General features: G+C 39.2%; 1 pseudogene; it reads right to left on the bottom strand.

The window, feature by feature from the left end:
- Positions 1-453: 453 nt before the first annotated feature.
- On the bottom strand, positions 454-18147 carry LOC112629187 (annotated as a pseudogene).
- Between the last annotated feature and the right edge of the window lie 2305 nt (positions 18148-20452).

Below are 20452 nucleotides of genomic sequence, written 5' to 3'. Positions count from 1 at the left end.
TATGAGACTTGAAAGACACTCATTTCGAGGGATAGCTAAAAGAAGAAAGAACAAGACGTAGACCAATGAAACTGGAGAAAAGGCATGCAGAGAAGAAAGGTTTTTTTCCTGAAGCCTTAGTAAAGGTAAAGCAGAAGGGAACTAGAAATCATGAACTTAGGCACAGGAGTTTGAGGGGAGATTGCTGAGTCTTAGGTCTGAGGACAACTGGCACGCTCTGCGTGAAGTTGTTTTGAACAACGCTGTTTACCAAGGTGTAAATAAGATAAAACAAAGAAACTGGTTTAACATATTTTCCTAATTCAACTCCAGAATGCAAATAAAGACTGTATATTGAAGGGTACACTGAGGGGAGATAAAGTGAATTATCTGCAAAAAAAGAGGGGGGGGGCGTGAAAGAAAGAGACAACAGCAGAAGAAAGCTGGGGTGGTAGTCCATAAACTTGGGGAGAATTAATACAGGGCGTCAGGGTCATGGCCCATCACTCTAATGGTGCCGCAGGAGAGTGGTCGGGCCTCAGGGGGAGATAGCTTCAGGGTGGCTGGACGCCAAGAGATGGCTTTAGGGAAGCTACACCCTGGGGGTCTAGGATCCTGACTTCCAGTGCCCATCACCAGTGAACTGTGCCTGTTACAAACATTAGAACAGCAGTGTTCACTGTGATCAGAGACCAGAGTTTGTATAGTCTCTGAGACATTTGCGCAACGGGAACAGAAAAAAGAGGGCACCCCCAAATAAGTGATGATAAATTTTGCTTATGCTAAAAGGGATAGGAACTCAGAGGCAGATTTTATTTTTAAAAAAAGGAAAGAAAAAAGAAGTAAATAATGTTGCATCACTTGAATCTGTATATTTTTGTGGAGTAAGAATTTTAACTGCTAAACCTGCCATACTTGCAATGTCTTTGGTGAGTAGTTGTACTCAGGTTTTTCTAAAAAGCCTTTTCAGCTCTGCTGAAGAGATTAAATACAAATTAAAGTTCTGTTGGACTCAGGGATCTCAGAAATCCTCTATGACTATTTACTGAGTCAGGACCGGGGAGGAGGATCCAGTAAGCAGGAAATCACATCAGAGATAAGCTATGAAAATTTGGGCGAGGAACTGACATAGAATTAAAAAATGTCTTTCGTAGGTATGTTAAAATAAATTAACTCCATTGTAAACCTCTCATTGAAGCAATAACGTAGTAAGTTCAAGGAAAGTTTTTAGTAAGCAAAACATGGCTTATGGGCAACATTTGGAGGAAACAATGATGATTATGGTCATTAGTAAACATCTAAACAGCAAGACAATGGCTAAACAGCATAAATCAAAGTCCCCAAGGGCAGTAGTAACAACAAAATGCCTCCAATGAGTGTTTCAATAGGCTTTGCAAAATACTGAGTGTCATCGCATATGTGTGAGGCCCTTAATAAATATCCTTTAGTGGTAGGGGAAATGGGCCAGAGATGTTCTGCAGCATTAAGAGGAGTATTAGTCCATTTTGAGATGACTTCTCAAAGCTGCAAACTAGCCAGTTGTGAGCTTGCATTTGAGTGCATGTAATCATACTCTTTTGGTGAAAAATTGTAGCCCTGTTTTGTTTAATTGCAGTCTCCAGAGTTTCGGTTCCTACTATGAACCCAGAGAAGAGGCCAGAAGCATGTTGTACAAGCCTTCCATTTTCACTGTCCAGTGACCGATATCCAAATTCCCAGATTTTCACAGTAAACTTCACTCAGTCCTGTTCTAATTGTTATCTGTAAACATTTTTATTCAGAATGTTCTTAAATGAACTCAGGGAAAGCTGTGCATTAAATAGACACTTAACAGATGGTCAAGAGAGTAGTATACTGAAATTTGGTAAAACTGCACTAATGATATTTATATACTACACTGGCGAAAACAAAACAAAACCAAATTAAAATCCAATATTTGTATATTTCAAATTATCATTACTGTCCATAAAACTATTTGAAATAATAATTTCTTTTTAGTTTTAAGAATGAAAAAATATTATTTTATATAAAACCTCCAAATCCCAACTCTTCAAAATCCAACAGGATATATATTGAAAAGAGTTATAGTTTCTTTAAATTATTAAGAAATTGAGATATCCCATGCATAATATAATTTAAAAATCTATTGGCTAGTAAGTACTGGCAAAGTGAATATTTAATCAATCTTCTGAAAAAAAAAATAATACCAGCACTTAAGAGTCTAAGATTCTAAGACAATGCATCATTTTGAATTGGCCAAATGCATCATAATTTTTCTAGAAGCTTGTTCAAATTTTATTTTCCATTCTCTCAGAAAAATACAGACAATAAAGCTGGGTATGGTGGCACACACTTGAAGTCCCAGCTCCTTGGGAGGCTGAGGCAGGAGGATCGCTTGAGTGTGTGAGTTCAAGCCTGCAGTGAGGTGTGATGGTGCTACTACTGTACTCCAGCCTGAGCATCAGAGCAAGACAGGAATCTCAAAAAAAAAAAAAAAAAAAAAAAAAAAGTAGACTTTATGGGATGGCACAAAGAAAATCATCATCCCATCTTCAATTAATGTTGAACACTGTCTTAAATAGTGCAGGATGAATGAATTTTATGGGAATCAGTGTTTCCTAGTTTGAAATAGTCTACTGATTATTTCTGTCCTAAATGAACATGTTAGAGGGGGCCTCCAGAGTTGCTCAAACCCTTGCTCCATATATTGCAAGAAAACTCCTCGAGTGTAGATTCTGTGTCTGATGAGTATCTCTCTCCAGCACACAGCCAAGGGCCTGGGCCATAGGAAATATCCAGAACTGAGGACTTCTCCTGCCAAGCCGAGGGAATCTGAATGTGAGCCCAAGGCTGGCAGCTTTGCATGACTTCAACCATCGCACATATATTGTGAGAGAGAAAATGAGGCTTTGTGTCTCTTATGCCTCTGATTTTTAGAAACAGGTCTGGGCAGTGTCAAATAGTAAAACAGCCTTTGGTCATCTTAACCACAGATGTTTGCCTTGGCCTCAATTAACACTACACTGAATCACGCAACTGAGAGTTTGCAGTCACTGGGCTAGATCGCCAGAGACGGCACTCAGGCTGTCCTCAGGCAGTTTGAAAGCCTGGAGATACCCTGATCAACAGATTCGCTGGGACTCCAAATTTGAGAAGGGGAATCATGCATTTTGGCATTACCAGTGTGAAGAATCTCTAGTAGGGGAGGCAACAGAGCTAGCAACATTGTGGCCACGGTTGTGTAGAGTGCATTGAATTCAGCACACTGGCACTTACATGCTTAAACCACACACTTGTGTGCGTGTCCCTGCACCAGGGGCAAAACTCATCCCTAGTTTGAGTAGTGCCTGACAACTGACCCCTGTCCTGGGCCACTCCCAAGCCGACACAGGCAACAGGGTATGTGTTTTTGAGCCTCTCTCCCACCTTTCAGCCCTATCCAGTTGTCTTTGGGAAGAGTCCTTGGAGCTTGCCCCTGTGGAGCTCATTTAGGATCTCCATGGGCAAGCGCGGCTGGCGAGCCCGGGTGGGCTGGGAACGCAGCAGGCGTCTGGGCCGGGCTCCCGAGGGTCTTGGTGCGCTAACCGCTGCCCACCCCAAGGCTGGAGCCGGGGGTCACCAAAGGCAAAGGTGGCGGGGTCCGTCATGTGGGGCTTGTCGTGCGGGGCTGCAGGGATGCACCCTCTGTCCCCTATTTTTTTTTTATTGGCTAGTTATTTGCATATTCAATAATCTTTGCAGGCATTCCCATCGACAGCAGTATGTCAATCGTACAGGTAGATCAATTAGGACCTAGGTCAACAATAGATGTCTGTATAAATGTCTGAAATAGCAAAAGTTGCTGCTTATGTTTGCGTTCATGTTGTGGTAGAAAGTCCATTGGCCAGAATTTTTTTTTTTCAGAAAATTTCCATATATTAAATTGGATGGATTATTTAAGGAGTGCTAAACGTTTCTTAAAATAATAGAATACAATAATATGTATCTGACTATATAACCATAGCTTGGGGGAGTCTTTTCCACGCATGATGCGACTGAAGAAATCCTAAAGAAAAATCTTGGTTAATTTTATCCCACAAAACTGCTAAAAGTTATAAAAGCTTAATTTATGGTGAGAAAAATACCAAAAATATTAAATTTATATTTTCTGTTCTATTGAAGTAATTAGAACAAGTGCAATTTTAAAATATTTTAACCAATTTATGAGTATAAACTCTTGAATTAAGAATGGATCGTAAAATAAATTTACATTCATGATACAGTTTTAGAGTGAGAATGTAAAATGAGATATTGAAGGCATGTTTTCTAATAATGAACCTCAATGAGGCTTAAGAGAGTGAAATAATATCCTTTGGATTAATGTTTAATCGAAACTAACATTTACTGCTCTAGTGCATTCAAGAGAGCCTGTTACTAGGTTTTTGAATGTATGATTGTGTTTCAGAACCAATTTAAAATAACTAGATGAGTGACTTTAGAGAGAATGACAATAAGGTCTTATAGAAATATGCAGGGGCCTTTAAAAACAGTATGCTGAGAATAGATAGGGCTCAAGGACAGTATCTCCAACTGAACTTTTAATAAACTCCCGTAGGCGCCAAGAAGGCGGGTAGATAAGAAAGAATATAGAAACAAGGTACTGAGTAGAAGGTTACATGTGGGAAAAGAAAGTTTGTTTTGCATTGCATTCTTTCTGCTGACGTGAGGTTTATGGAGTATAAATAAAGTGAGGCGGAGGCTCTGAGTGCGGCCGCCATGTTCTCTGTGTGTCTTTGTCTTTGTGTGTGTTCTTTCATTCTCCACCACCCCCGGTGCGGCCCCCAACAGAAATAGATATTTCTTTTGAGATTTTACTTTAGAAAATTTGAAAAAGTAATTTCTATTCTGCCACAGTTGTGTGATCCTCTTTGCATATAAGATGGTATTTCCTCACTTATAAACCCCAGACTCTTATACAGTGAAGGTAATACACGTTTAGAATGAACACTGAATGTGCTTAAAATACTCTCTTCAGATGCTGGTTGCTTTCCAGAGGTCAGTTCTCTGGTTTCACTGGTTGGAGTGTGTGCTTTCTTTTTTGATAGACAAAAACCCCACATACTTTGAAAATCATCTGTGTTAAATGTTCTGTTCAAATAAGAGACTTATCCCAGAAACAAGAGGGTCCTGGCCACAGCCATTCATTACATAAAAAGGAAAAGAAAGTAGACATTTTAGGTACCTTTATCCTTGCTTCCTAATTGGCTGCCTAGGCTTGCCAGGTACAGCAGGAAGATAATCAGACTTTCTTTTTACAGGATATTAAAGATGAGAAAGGTATTGGAGATGATCAAATCCAATCCCTTTATTATCTAAAGAAACTAAGGCTCAGAGTAATTGAAGTGACAGAAACTGACGGAAAGTTTTAGTTCTGTTGCTTACTTGCTGTGAGGCCATTTTGAAAATAGACATTATATCCTATTTTAATTACCCTAGACTTCAGAAATAACCATTCCAAGATAAAACTATCTGTATCTGGGGGAACAAAAAATCCCATTCAAAATAATGCAATGCTGGCATTAAGCTAGTCAAAGATAAAGACTGTTATTACTAACAAATATTTATTGCATGCCTTCTGTCTGCTGCTGAATTAGGCAGCATGGGCTAGAAAAATATTTTGAAGCCAGACAGATGGTTATTTCTGTAATCTGCTAGCTCTAAAATGTAATCTAGGGTGTTACTTAACCTCTCTGGACCTCCGTTTCCTCATCTGTAAAATATGAATGGAGAATACTTTATAGAATTATTGTAAGGATAGAAAGAGACAATATATGGAAAACAACCTACCATGAAGGACACTCAGTGGATGCTAGTTCTCTTCTGTGGCTAAGGGTTAACAAACAAAAATGTGCCTCTTCCTCTACAGGCACATTTGGCACTGTCTTTGGGTTAACTTTCTCTGTTCTGCGGGGATATCTGATAGAGTTGGGATGTCAGCTGTTAGTAGGTAACATTGTTTACGGTGAAAGTGACCCCTAACTGGGGAATTGTATCCAACTAAAAGGAGGTACAAAGGAACGAGGTGTATGCCATACTGGTGACTCTTATAATGGACGATACATGACCTTTTCAGGGACCCTGGAGGCTAAACTAGGAACTGTTCCAGAAAATATTGGTTCCTAGTTGGAATATGGAGCTCCTGTACTTGTCTGGGCTAGTTTCCTTTCCTCACACCTAAGGAGAGCTCCAAAAGCATAGCCCTTAACCAGAGATTTGACTTCCGTAAGGATCCTTCTTACTAAAAAGAAAAGGCTGATGCTGCTCTGTTGGCGTGCTGTGTGTTTCGTGGCTTGTATCCTTTCAAGAGCCATGCCTAGCCCATAGCAGTCATGTAAGTCTGTTTTCTAGAGCCCCAAAAGACCCCAGATTGGGCAATGCATTTTCCTAAAGTCACTAAAGGGGATGCAAAGAGGAATAAGACTTGGAATGTAGCTAATGGTTTATAATCTAGTGGTGAAGTGGTGGCGTGCACATGATTTAGCTATGTGACAAACCAGAGAGTGGTATCTGAGAAATAAAACAAACCAAAAGAGATCACAGGAACAGGAAAAGGAAAGAAATGGCTTTTGGCTTAAGGAAATAGATAATTTGTCTTTCAAGGATAGCATTCAACACAGGTCGGAATGGCACAGTTACAAGGCAGAGCGTTTCAAGTAGAGGTTGCACTGGGCAGAGTCAAGGCCAATGGACGGAAGCTGAGGGAGATTGAGTTTGGGGAGGAGGCATGATAGATGGGTGGCAGAGCATGGAGGACCAAGGTGACCATTTTATTATGTAAATAAGAAACTGTTAGTCTCTGAACTGTGGCATACAATTACCCAGGGAGAAAGAAGATACCAATAAATCATGAAAGGAGAAAAGTAGTGGAAATTCCTTTTTTTCCCCCCCTGATAATGGAGTCTTGCTCTTATGCCCAGGCTGGAGTGAAGTGGTGCAGTCTGGTCTCACTGCAACCTCCCCCTCCTGGGTTCAAGCAATTCTCCCGCCTCAGCCTCCAGAGTAGCTAGGATTACAGGCATCCACCACCACGCCTGGCTAATTTTTGTATTTTTAGTAGAGACCGGATTTTGCCGTGTTGACCAGGCTGGTCTCAAACTCTTGACCTCAGGCAATCTACCTGCCTTGGCCTCCCAAAGTGCTAGGATTATAGGCATGAACCATCGCGCCCAGCTGGAAACTTCTTAATAAGGTAGGAGAAAGACCTCCTGCTGGTGTAAGAGGGTCAAATATGGCTTGAAGAAAACAGAATACTGAGACCAGTAAGAATAGGTATTGAGCTAGCCAACGGGCTGTAAATAAAAGAGATCAAGTGGAAGTGGGATGTTATAAAGTTGCAGTGAAACCCATGGTCTCAGTCACAACGCTTTCTTAAAGCAGTTGCTTTTAAAAGCATTTTAACCTGTAAATACACTGTATATCACCACTTATTCATTTATAATATGTTTCCCAGATGAGTAACAAAAATTGTTATATATAACAAATATTTCCCCAAAGAGCTTTTAGCCTCACTACATGTAATGTAGCCTACATTCTATTGGCATTTTGTGAATGCATCTTCCAACCCAATATATTAATTTTAAAACCTGGGTGTTAAATGCAATCTGAAAATCAGTGTTCTGCAGCAATAGTTACCAGCTGCAAGTGGAGAAAGCAGAAGTCAGGTTTATTCAGAACCAAGGAGTGACATGGTAGTCACTGGAAAGTCAAAGAAGGAAGCAACTCTGGGGTGTCAGCAAGAACACAACTGAAGCATCTGATGGTGGGCAGGGAGGCAAATAAAGTAAGAAGTAGACCTAAGAATTAAGCGGCACTAAAACATGAATAAGAAATTTATATTTGGAGTTATGGAAATCTTGGTTCAAATCCCAGCTCTCTCCAGCTCTGAGCTGGACAAGATTAAGTTGTTGTGAAGATGCAATGAGATCGTTTTAAAGAGCTTAGAGTAGTTCCTGGCAAATAGGAAATGTTTATTCATTTAATGCTAGCCACTTGACAGTGGTGATAAGAGTAGGCTCAGCTGACAGAAGACAATAGGAAAAGTAACACATAAAGATGTCACCAGAAGACAAAGCTCTGGATTGAAGATTTGGAAGTTGGAAAAACTCTTGGAAGCTTAGCAAAATTGTATATAACCAGACCCATATGAAATGGAGTGCTATTGCAAGTTACTGTGCTGAAGAAGTAGAGGCTCTAAGACCAAAATGTTGGCAAATGGCTTGGATTTGGAATAATGAAGAAGGGAGGCCAGGAGTCAATCCTAAAGTAATGACAGGAAGTTGGCGGGTGTCCCAGAGAGAGGTCACTTCTGGTAAGGAGTATAGGGAGAGAATGGAGGCAGAGGAGTTCTGTAAACTAAAATCCAGTGATTTGGGAATAAAATGAGCCTCCCAGTTTCCTTGAATAAAGTACTTGAATCTGAACCAATATTTTCTTGCTCCCAATGTATATATCAGGATAAGATATTTTGACACATCATAAAATGCATATAATTCATAGATACAATACTTCACACAAGAATATAACACATCATGTTGTTCAGATAGTCATATGCCTAGTGCAAGGCATTCAAAAATATTTGTTGAATAAATGAAAACTCCCAGCTCTACCACTTACTTAACCACAAAAAAATTGTGTCATCAGTAAAATGGATATGGTGATGCCCACCTATACATGAAGTACCTGGAACACATTAAGCACTTAATAAATAGTAGCTGTTATTGTTGTTTTAAGTATGTGTCAAACAGTGTTGTAAATGCTTTATAAGAATTTAAAAACTACACCACAGGAAACATTTTCTATTTCATGTGGGAAATATGTATGTTTTGTATTTTAAAGAGAAAAAAATGTGTTTAAATAACCAGTCAAGTGTCTGATACACATCACCTTGACTGTATATTAGATTAATTCATCTATAATTGTTAGTCATTTCCAAGACCAATGCAGTTGCCTGACACTTCCTAGCACACCTGGCCTGCACAAATATGTGGGTCTGATATAATGTCAAAAATGCAGGAAGCTATATGAGATTCCAACCCTCTATTTTTCCAAGTGTAAAAGAACTTATGAATCAAGAGCCAAATGAACAATATAATGCTCTTTCTGATAATCTGTCAACAAGTCTGCAACCATGTCAGGCATGTTATATCATTACAAATTGCTCAATGCTATTATGAAAAGTATTTGCAACAAGTGAGACTTCTGGAGTTCTCTGTAGTTCAGGGATCCACTCAGTGACTTGTCCTAAGGTCCCATTAGGACAGAAGTGCCCTTCCTGAGAGTGTGGCAGCGTCATGACACTCTAGTACCTGGACCTTTTACACTGCTGTCTCTGAAGCAGTGGATTATTTCATCAGCAGGAGAGAGAAGGGTGAATTGTATAAAGTGGAGCCTGAGAGTGTGTGTTTTGTTCTTTAAAATAAAAAATTAAGAACATAAAAATCTGTTTTCCTTTATCTCTTCTTTTCAGAATGGGGCAATGGTATCACCAGGGTTTGGAAACTCAGAACTAGATCAAATCTCAACTCTTAATCTTTTCATGGCTGATGTTGAGAATGTTTGACTTTAGGGACTTGCATTTTATCATCTGTCACATAGGGAGAGTGCTACATTTTTGGCTAAAATTAAAGTAATATGAACGCATTTGAAAACAGTAGGGAGATCAACTATTAATTTCCCCTCTTCTCTTTCATTCTACTCTGTTTTTTTGTTTGTTTGTTTTTGGTTTTTCGTTTTTGTTTTTGTTTTCAGAAAAGCAGAAGTTGAAATAGTGTTACTAGCCAAGTCCACAGCAGGATAAACTGATGATGCAAATTTTGTGGGCTCAGAAAACTTGTAACAATTTGGCAAAGATGGTAAATTTCATTTTTTTTTTTTTTGCAGCAAATCTTCCTCAAGTTGCATGAGAAAAATAGAGGATCATGCATAATCTAATCTCATAAAACTCAGATGTTGACATAAACACAAACACCAATGATGACTTCACTTGGGATGTTTAGGTGGAAACAAAACACCGTTGAGAGCACAACAGGTGATCCAAAGACCTCTAGAATGGTCATGAACTAAGATTCCTGCAGATTGAGGCACACTATGTAATATGGTTGTATTTACCATAGAACTGGATGAGTGTTAAGTTGTAAGGTCAGGTTGTGCCTTTGTTAATCAGAAACACTACATTGCCATCCCCATTTCCATGCTTTATGCATTTGTAAATACAAGGGTCCGGTTTACATATGTTAGTCCCAAACAAGGTGAAAACATAATTAGCAGCAAAATAGAAAATTTTAATAAAACCCACAAAACATAAGGGAGCCAATCATTCTTAACACATAAGAAATGGTTTGCTGGAAATCTCTTGTTATTCCTTAAGTATGGGAGCTAATAATGAAATTTCTTCTTATGTTGAAAACTATAAACATTTACTTTTCATATTGGAAATCACTGACTTGATATGCATAACACTTCTCTTTTTTTTGAGACAGAGTCTCACTCTCTCGCCCAGGCTGGAGTGCAGTGGCAAGCTCTGCCTCCCAGGTTCACGCCATTCTCCTGCCTCAGCCTCCTGAGTAGCTGGGACTACAGGCACTCAGCACCATGCCTGGCTAATTTTTCACATTTTTTGGTAGAGATGGGGTTTCACCATGTTAGCCAGGATGTTCTCGATTTCCTGACCTCGTGATCTGCCCGCCTCAGCCTCCCAAAGTGCTGGGATTACAAGTGTGAGCCACCGCACCCAGCCAACTCTTCTTTATATATAGATAATAGATCTAAAGTTTTTGAAGTCCTGTATAAACAACAAGCTTCCTTTTACCAAGCAGTAGCTATAATTTTCTTCCCTTTATTGCAATATCAATATTTGCAGTTTTTCTATTTTTCTTTTTCAAAAATGTGTCCTGGAAGACAGGAAAAATTTTAGTAAGTAATTGTGGAGGCATCTCCCACTCAAGACTCTTAAGTTTGAATTATGATTATTTTTAACTTTTGGTCCTCACAAACAATTAGGCTGAGCTTCATCTATGTCAAGAATTAAAGGATTTTCATTTGTTAGGTCTTTTCAGGTTATATATCTTTAGGTTAAGAAGGAGGTTCAAGGATACAAAATGCTAAAGCTATGGCACAGATGGCACTTATCCACATGGGGATGCATGCTCCTTCTAAAGAAAACCAAAATTGACAAGTACAAAATCATGTCATCTATTAAGAGTATTCACTGACTATGTTTTCTTGAGATAAATAAAACTGCTTTTTCGCAGTGTGGCAACTCCTCAAAGAGCTAAAAACAGAACTAACATTCGACCCAGCAATCCCATTACTGAGTATATGCCCAAAGGAATATAAATTGTTCTACATTAAAGACACATGGCAGGTGTATGTTCATTGTAACACTATCCACAATAGCAAAGACATGGGATCAACCTAAATGCCCATCAGTGGTAGACTGGATAAAGAAAATGTGATACATGGATACATACACATCATGGAATACTATGCAACCATTAAAAAGAACGAGATCCTTTGAAGGAACATGGATGCAGCTGGAGGCCATTATTCTTAGGACTAACTAATGTAAAAATAATAATTAAAAAAAACCTACATGTTCTCGCAAGTGGAGCTAAATGAGAACACATGGACACAAAGAGAGAAACAACAGACACTGGGGACCTACCTGAGAGTGAAAGTTGGGAGGAGGAAGAGGATTAAAAAAAAAAAAAATCTGTTGGCATAGTATCTGAGTGACAAAATAATCTGTAGAGCAAACTTCCGTGACACAAGTTTACCTGCACATGTACCCCTGAACAAATCTGGACATGTACCCCTGAACAAATTGGGACATGAACCCCCGAACCTAAAATTTTGAAAACCTGCACATGGAGGCATGAATCTAAAATAACAGTTTTAAAACTTATTTTCCTGCGTCCTTATTTTTCTAACAGAATGAGTCAAAGACACTGAGTTGTCATATGGAAAACGGTTGCGTCCAGAGGGGAAGCAGGAATATTAACAAAGTCCATAACCCTGGTGTCTGAAGAATCAGTAACAGGCTCCCAAGCACTCGGTATCCCATTCACATTTCCCCTGTGAGCACCCTCTCATGGATTTAATGTATCTCCCTCCACACCTCATTTCTTACATTGTGTTCATGAAGAAAAAGTATTTTTGTGCTTGTGAAGTTACATAAATGGTATTTTGATATCTGTTTAGTTGCGTTTCCTCATTCATGCAATTATATTTTTAAGATTCCCCCACGTTGTTACATGTCAGTTTCATTGTGTCTGCAGTATAGTATTGCATCATAAACATACCCCATCTTATGGGTAAGATATTTACCATCTTATTGATGAACATCTAGGTTATTGATCTTGTGCTGTAAAGCATACTTGCTATCCTATTGACAAACCCCTAGGTTATTTCTTTTTTTTTTTTTTTTTTTTTTTTTTTGAGACGGAGTCTCGCTCTGCCGCCCAGGCTGGAGTGCAGTTGCCGGATCTCAGCTCACTGCAAGCTCCGCCTCCCAGGTTCATGCCATTCTCCTGCCTCAGCCTCCCGAGTAGCTGGGACTACAGGCGCCCGCCACCTCGCCCGGCTAGTTTTTTGTATTTTTTAGTAGAGACGGGGTTTCACCCTATTAGCCAGGATGGTCTCGATCTCCCGACCTCGTGATCCGCCCGTCTCGGCCTCCCAAAGTGCTGGGATTACAGGCTTGAGCCACCGCGCCCGGCCACCCCTAGGTTATTTCTAACTCTTTCCCTTAAAAAGAAATAAACGCTGGATGACATCCCCATATGTATTTTCTTATGTTATATATGAGAGTTTCTTAGGAGTATAAAACCAAGGATGAGACAAGTGAATTATAACACATATCTACATTTTGTTTCAATAAATAGTGCCAATTGTTATCTAAAATGGCTGCATCAATTTATATCCCCACAAGCAACATTGTTTAGCTTCACTCCATCAACTCTCCAGAATACCCAACTTTCACAATTTTAACAAATGGTATCTCTCAGTTGCTTCAATTCCATTTCTCTAGTTACTAGTGAAGTAGGTCCTTCACACACTCATTAGATGTTTGGCTTTACCTTTCTGCAAATTGTCCATTCTGATCCTCAGCCCATTATTCCTTTATGCGTTACTGTATACTTACATATATAATAGATGTTTATCACTTGACAGATGTAGACATAAAAAACACTATTCCTGGACATTTATCTGTCTGCTACCTTTACCTGTGATGGCCTTCATTGAATAAAATATTTAATTGTGATTTAGTCACATCCATTAATTTTCCCTTGGTGCTTTACTCTCTGAGTTTTGTTTAAAAGATAGGGTAATAAAATATTTTCCTATGTTCCTTTCTATCAATTGTATAATCTTAAATTTCACTTTAAGGCCCAATCCACTTACAGTTGTTATATATGGTATAGTTATCTATAATGAGTTAATTTTTCCCAGCAGTATTTATAAAGCGCTCCATTTCTTCATTAATTTTACTGTTTATTTTTAAACTATATACCAAAGTCCTATGCACATGGATTTGCTTCTGGACTCAAAACTGTTCCAGGATTCAGTTCTGAATGTAGCATCCTTTCTGCACTTTCTTTTGTGAAAGAAAGCCACTTTCACGGCTTTGTACTAGGCTGTGCTAGACAGCGCAGCTGATTCCACCCCACATAACAGCCCTACAGCCTTGTTCTTCTTTCTCAAAAATTTGAAATATTTTCATAATTTCTATTACTTCATGTGAATCTTAAGTAAATTTTCAAGGTTTCCTAAAAATTCTTTTTTCATCTGCATTGAATTTACAGGTTAACTCAGACATAGGAGCACCTTTACAACATTGCCGTGTCTTCCTGAGCATGATACTGTAGTTCCATTTATATGATGCTGTGTCCTCTAAAGCAGGTTTAAATTTCTCTATAAAAGTCTTGTTCATTACTTGTATAATTAATTCCTAGGTCATTTGTGACCTTTTTTTGTTTTAAATAGTATTTTATTTACTATTACTTTTTCTCATCTTTTATTTCTAGGATAATGGACAAATGTTGACTATGGTCTGTAGATCTGTAATCAAACTATCTAGCTAGACTCTCTTTTTTTTGAGACAGAGTCTCCCTCTGTGGTGAGGCTGGAGTGCAGTGGCATGATCTTGGCTCACTGCAACCTCCACCTCCCAGGTTCAAGTGATTCTCTTTGCTCAGCCTCCCAAGAAGCTGGCACTACAGGTGCACGCCACCATGCCCAGCTAATTTTTGTATTTTTAGTAGAGACGGGGTTTCACCATGTTGGCCAGGTTGGTCTCGATCTTCTGACCTTGTGATCTGCCTGCCTCAGCCTCCCAAAGTGCTGGGATTACAGGCATGAGCCACCGCACCCGGCCGATTCTCTCTCTTATTAGTTCCCATAGTTTATCAATGATTCTTGGAATTACCGGTAAATGTTACAAAAATAATATCCCTTATACAGCTTCTTTTTATTTCTGTTCTTATTTTTATATCTAGTGCCTCTAATACAAAATGAAAAACAGCAGAGAATCTTCATCTTGTTTCAGACTTTTAAGAAAATGTTTCTGAAGTTTCTTAAAAGTAATATTTTCTATAGGTTTGTGTTAAGAAGAACTTATTAGCATATACTTTTTTCTGCTTTTTAAAAGTAATCATGGTTCTTTCATGAGGCCATTAATGATGAATTGCATTGTAAGACTGTCTTTTGTTCAAACGTCCTATCCTCAAGTTTCTAGGATAAATTCCATTTGTTCATGGTAGATTCAAATATTGCTTTATTGGGCCTGTAATTTCCTTTTCTTATATTCATCTTACCCAGTCTTAGTTATACAGTCTTCAAAATAATGAGCTCAAGAGATATTTTGTCTTTTAAAATATTTTTTATATTTCTTCTATATTCATTTGTAATGTTTAAATATGAAATATTAAAAATGAATTATAAAATTTCAACATCCAAGAGAAATAGATACAATCAACAATGATTATCTTTGTTAACCACACATAGCACCCCTCTGTTGTTTTATCTATAGAGTAGGGACACTTTTATATATTTTATTACTTAGCAATCCCGTGTTGTGTTGTTTTCCACTATATGCATGTATTTCTTTTCTCCTAAGTAGTTTGTAAGAGATTCTTTAGGGCAAGAATTATGTCCAACAATCCCTCATGTCTATAACTATTTGGTAAGTGACCTTCTCAAAGTGACATGGCTATGAAGCGGTCTAGCAAAGATTTGAACGCAACTATTTTGACACTAAATTCTGTGCTCTCGCCACTGTTTCATGTTCTTCTCTGCTGATGTGACTGGCCAAACTCACTTCATCACTGGCAAATAGGGTTATAGAATTTGTTGAATAAATTACAGTAAACACACACACAAAATAAAAATTTAATAAAATGTAAGTTTCAATCTTCCAATATTGATTTCTTATGCCCTTGCCTCCAGGATAGCTGTTGCGGTGTCTGTTATCAACTTGTTCCTTATTCCTTTGTAGACATTCTGCTTTTCCTTTTTGAATAATTTTATAGTTCTGTCTTTGAAGCCATTAGATTTCACTCAGTATATCTAGATATGGATACATGTTCAATCTGATATCAGTGTCTCTATTAAATCTTGTTCATTATTTCTTAAATAGTTCCTCTTCACCATCATCTCTTTGCTGCTATTTCTAATCATTTTTCACTTATCTCAGGGTGTTTATTATGCCTGTGGGGGAAAATCAAGAAATGGTGTTGTCGGGATTGCTATACTGGAATGATTCTGCCTCCATGAAGTCCTTCAGTCCTAAAACCATGGGGCCTAGGCTTTGCCCTTCCTGGCAATGCCTGGTTCCCTAGAAATAAAAATGGGTACCTGGGAAACAATTAAGGAAGAGTGAAAACCCAGAGAAATAAGGATAACAACACACCGAGGCACCCTTCCTGCTGCTGTAGCAGTTGAGTAGCAATTGTAAATAAGCAATTTCTCCTGTGTGCAGAGACATGGCTCAAACCAAGGCAGAATTCCCTGTGTCAAATGAATAATGGTTGTCATTGACCAAAGTACAGGTGGTACTTGGTGTATATTTTAAGAGAAAATGATATGCTCTGGGTATGGAAAGTATTATGTAAAAGAATAAAATTTTAATCCATATAGGCCTAGGTAGTTTTATTTTCTAAGTAATTTTTAAAACAAAAATAAACAATTTAAAATTTATTTTGTTCCAAATTTTAAAATAATCTTTCATACCCGCTCATTGCTAGTCGTATCAACTGTATTCCCTTGCTAGTATTTTTGTTGTTGTTGTTGGAAACTCAACTTTTATTCTGAGTTAAGCCTCTAGATAAAGTTTTAAGTCTGCCAAAGTAGTATTCCCCCTACCTTTTCTCTCCCCAACTATCAAGACCATTCTAGGAAGTAGGTCACTCTACCAAAAATGATTGAGCTGTGCGGCCAAAAGGAGCCGTTCTTTTATTTTTTATTTTTATTTTTTGAGATGGAGCCTCTCTCTGTCACCCAGGCTGGAGTGCAATCTCGGCTCACTGCAAGCTCTGCCTCCCCGGTTCATGCCATTCTCCTGCCTCAGCCTCCCAAATAGCTGGGACTACAGGTGCCCACCACCACACTGGCTAATTTCTTGTATTTTTAGTAGAGACGGGGTTTCACCGTGCTAGCCAGGATGGTCTCGATCTGCTGACCTCATGATCTGCCGTCCTCGGCCTCCCAAAGTGGGTACTGATAGTTAGGTTCATCCACCACCGCACTTGGAGCTCGACTGGAGTCGCCATGGGGCGTCGTCTGTCTTTGTGGCCCCACAGTACTCACATGTTCCACTTCAGCTGTGCCACTTCATTCCGCTGCCGCTGGGACTGGGGCTCCTCTAAGGATTTCTTCCGCACGTCTTGGTATTCCAGCATGTGAATGCCTTGTGCTGATCAGCTGAAAGGTTCGTGGCGATGGATTGCCTCTCTTGGTGGACTGCACTGTGTATGACAGAGATGATGTACTAAACTCCACAGCTCGATTTGGCCAACTTCGAATTGAAAGGATGGTACTGGAACCAGGCCTCAGAAGTAGCTTGTCATCAAGATCTAGGAGCTTGTCCATTAGGGAGCTATTTCTTGCCTGTAGAGGCATCCCATGAACAAAGAGACCATTCACATTTGGCTGATGACTGCTTGCTTCACAGAGACTCATTTGATTTGAAGTAACGGACAGTACCTTAGACTGTGGCACTCACGGTAACACCAAAGGATGTGGTTCACTCAGCACACAAGAACTTTCTGAATCGGGTCTGGGAACTGCAACATTACTCTCATCATCAGAGGCAAATCCTTCCCAGTGACTACGTGTCAACTGTTCCATACAGCTCACAACCTTGCTCCACACATTGTCAAACACATAAACAAGGACATCTTCTTTCACACAGTAAAATGGAGCAATGGGAGGATACCCTCATTTCTGTTTCTCTGTAGCTGCTCCTGATTTCTTCCCATGAAATTCCTCTTCCATATCTGTGTGATCAAATGCTAGGTATTCCTCAGTTACTCCTTCCGAGATGATTATAGAGTCTTCCTCGTCTCTTTCCATAGAACAAAAGCTGGAGGATTTGGCAATAGAAGATGCTTTATGAGCATACGAAGATGAAAAACGTAACTTCTTTCCCCTTATACCAAATATAGTAGAATCTCTTTCTTGAGACAAGGTTGTTTCATATGAAGCTGAAACAGCAGAAGGGGATCTAGGATACAATCTATAATCTTCACTTGGAGTGATTGCCTACCTAGAATCCTGAGGTGAGGAAAGCTAGCTATTCACTGTTGGCAGTCTTCTTGTAGACTCTTGGTATGCACACTCAACTTCTGCTCATACAAGAGTTCATCGACGGCTGTGAACATTGCCTAGGCTTTTTCAGTGGCATTTTGATCGAGTTCACCATATCCTCAGGAGAAGTCCGAGCTGCCTTCGGTAGATATCCCTGCGCCTGTATAACTTGGAAAAGCAGAGAGTGAATTCCCAGCGTCGGCTGATGTAAAAGGTGATTCTCTTGTGATGTCAGACTCGCTTTGGGAACTTGTGTCTTTCTCATGACTGTCACTGGCGGGGAAATTTCCTCCAGCTTCTTGGGAGAGGGATGATGGTTAAGAGCATGTTTTGTTATTCCTTTCAGCTCCAAGCTCTGTGACACCGCCTTCCGAGTGTATCTGGAGATCCTCTTCCTCCTCCTACTCCTACTCCGCCTCCTCAGCCGCGGGTGGCCTGGGCCGGGGTGGGCACCGCAGGGTGAGGACCTCCGGTCCTGGCCCTCCCGCTGGCTCCGGCCTGGCCGCCTCCCACCACCTACCGGCCTCGTCTCGCCCCGTTGCCTAGTCTCCGAACCACCACCTCTCAGGGTCCCCACCTCTCCAGTCCTACGACCTCCCTGCTTTCTTCCCATGCTAGTATTTCTAATAGCATGCCCTGATTAACTCATTTTATCTTTTGGTATAAATCAATTACAATTAAAATAGAGTTTGATAAATCTCAGTGGAGCATTTTTTCATGTTAAAAGCATTTTTTTCCTCAAGAGATCAAGTGTGATTAACTTCAGTGAGAGGCTAAAAGTTCAAATTATTCTCAGTAGAGAGAAATAGTCAGTTACTTTCCTTACAGATTTTTTTTCCATTTCTAAATGCAGAATGTCAAATCTGCAGTAGTTGTATTCCAAAGCAAATTTAAGTTTTTTCTCAGGTAACAAGCGTGAACGTGAGGACTGATCCAAAAGGGCCACACAGAGGCTGCCAGTGGATTATGATCCCCGAAGCAGAAGCTCCTGAAAGAGATATGAATGTTGAATTTTTGCAGCTGCCCCTTCGCCTTTTTGGTCCTATTTTCACTTGCCACAGTGCTTTTGAGAGTGATCGGTGTTGCATGGATCGGCCATTGCTTCCTCTTTACTACCTAACAGTATCCTATTGCTGGTATGTATGTACCATTAATTTTTCATTCACTGGTTGATAGGTATCTGGTCTGTTTTCAGATTTGGTAAGTATAAAATCTGCCACACCATTCAAATATATTTAGCCATATGAACATTTGCCTTCATTCTCCCAGGAGTGGAATTGCTAATCATGTGTTTAACTTTTTTTTTTTTGAGACACAGTCTCTTTCTGTCCCCAGGCTGGAGTACACTGGCGTGATCTCAGCTCACTGTAACCTCAGCCTCCTGGGTTCAAGAGATTCTCCTGCCTCAGCCTCCGTAATAGCTGGGATTACAGGCACACACCACCATGCCCGCTAATTTTTGTATTTTTAGTAGAGACGGGTTTCACCATGTTGGTCAGGCTGGTCTTGAACTCCCGACCTCGTGATCCGCCCACCTCGGCCTTCCTAAGTGTTGATATCACAGACATGAGCCACCATGCCCAGTGTGTTTAACTTTTTAGGAACTGCCCTTTTCATCAGCAAAGGTGGTGGAAAAGACAGTATCTAAGAAAATTACATTACAATGATAATATAAATATAAAAATTTATGAGTGTCATTGTTTAGCTCCTTGCCAGCACTTAGTATTTATTACCAGAGTTTTTGTTGTTATTTTAGTTTAATCTTTCCAATAGATGTGTACTGGTAGTTTAGCATGGATTTAATCTGTTTTTTGATTACTAATAATAATCTTGAACAACTTATCATGTGCATATGTGCTATCCCTGCCTCTTCTTTGGTATAGAGAAAACATCAGTAAAGTTTCTGTTCAAATCTTTTGTCCAATTATCATTAGGGATTTTGTTTTCCATTTATTGAGTTTTAAGAGCTTTTTAAATATACACAGAATATGTCTTTTAGCAGATATGTATTTGCAAATATATTTTTCCCAGTCTATGATTTGGCTTTCCATTCTCATAGCAGTGTACTTTGAAGAGCAAAAGCTGTGAACGTAATCTATAATTTGTCAATTTTTTTTTCAATATTCATGCATTTGGTGTTGTGCTTAAGAATCTTTGCCTAGTGAATTACAAAGATTTTCTTCCATATTTTCTAGGATAGATTTTATAGTCTGAGGTTTTACATTTAGGGATAAATTTATTTTGAGCTGATTTTTGTGTATGGTGTGGAGTATCAGTCAGCATTCATATATTTACACATGATATCCAATTTCTAGCACCTTTCTTAAAATGACTATCCTTTCTTCATTATATTATATTGGCCCTCTTGTTGAAAAGAGTAGGTGTAGGTTATTTTGGACTCTTTGTTTTCGTTGATTTTATTAATCCTTTCATCAATACTTACCTTGTCTTAATTATCGTAGCTTTATAGTAAGTCTTGAAATCAGGCAGTGTGTCAGTTCCCTGAATTTATTTTTCTTTTTCAAAAATATTTTGATACTATTGGCCCTTTGTTCTTTACATTGCAATTTTTAAAGACAATTTGTCAATTTATTTAAGAAGAAACTTGCTGAAATATTGATTTGGAGGCCTT

Source organism: Theropithecus gelada, chromosome 7b (genome assembly GCF_003255815.1).
Source record: "Theropithecus gelada isolate Dixy chromosome 7b, Tgel_1.0, whole genome shotgun sequence".
NCBI classification, from domain to species: Eukaryota; Metazoa; Chordata; class Mammalia; order Primates; family Cercopithecidae; genus Theropithecus; species Theropithecus gelada.
The sequence above is the reverse complement of the archived record's forward strand: the minus strand, read 5'-3'. Positions and strand labels throughout refer to the sequence as shown.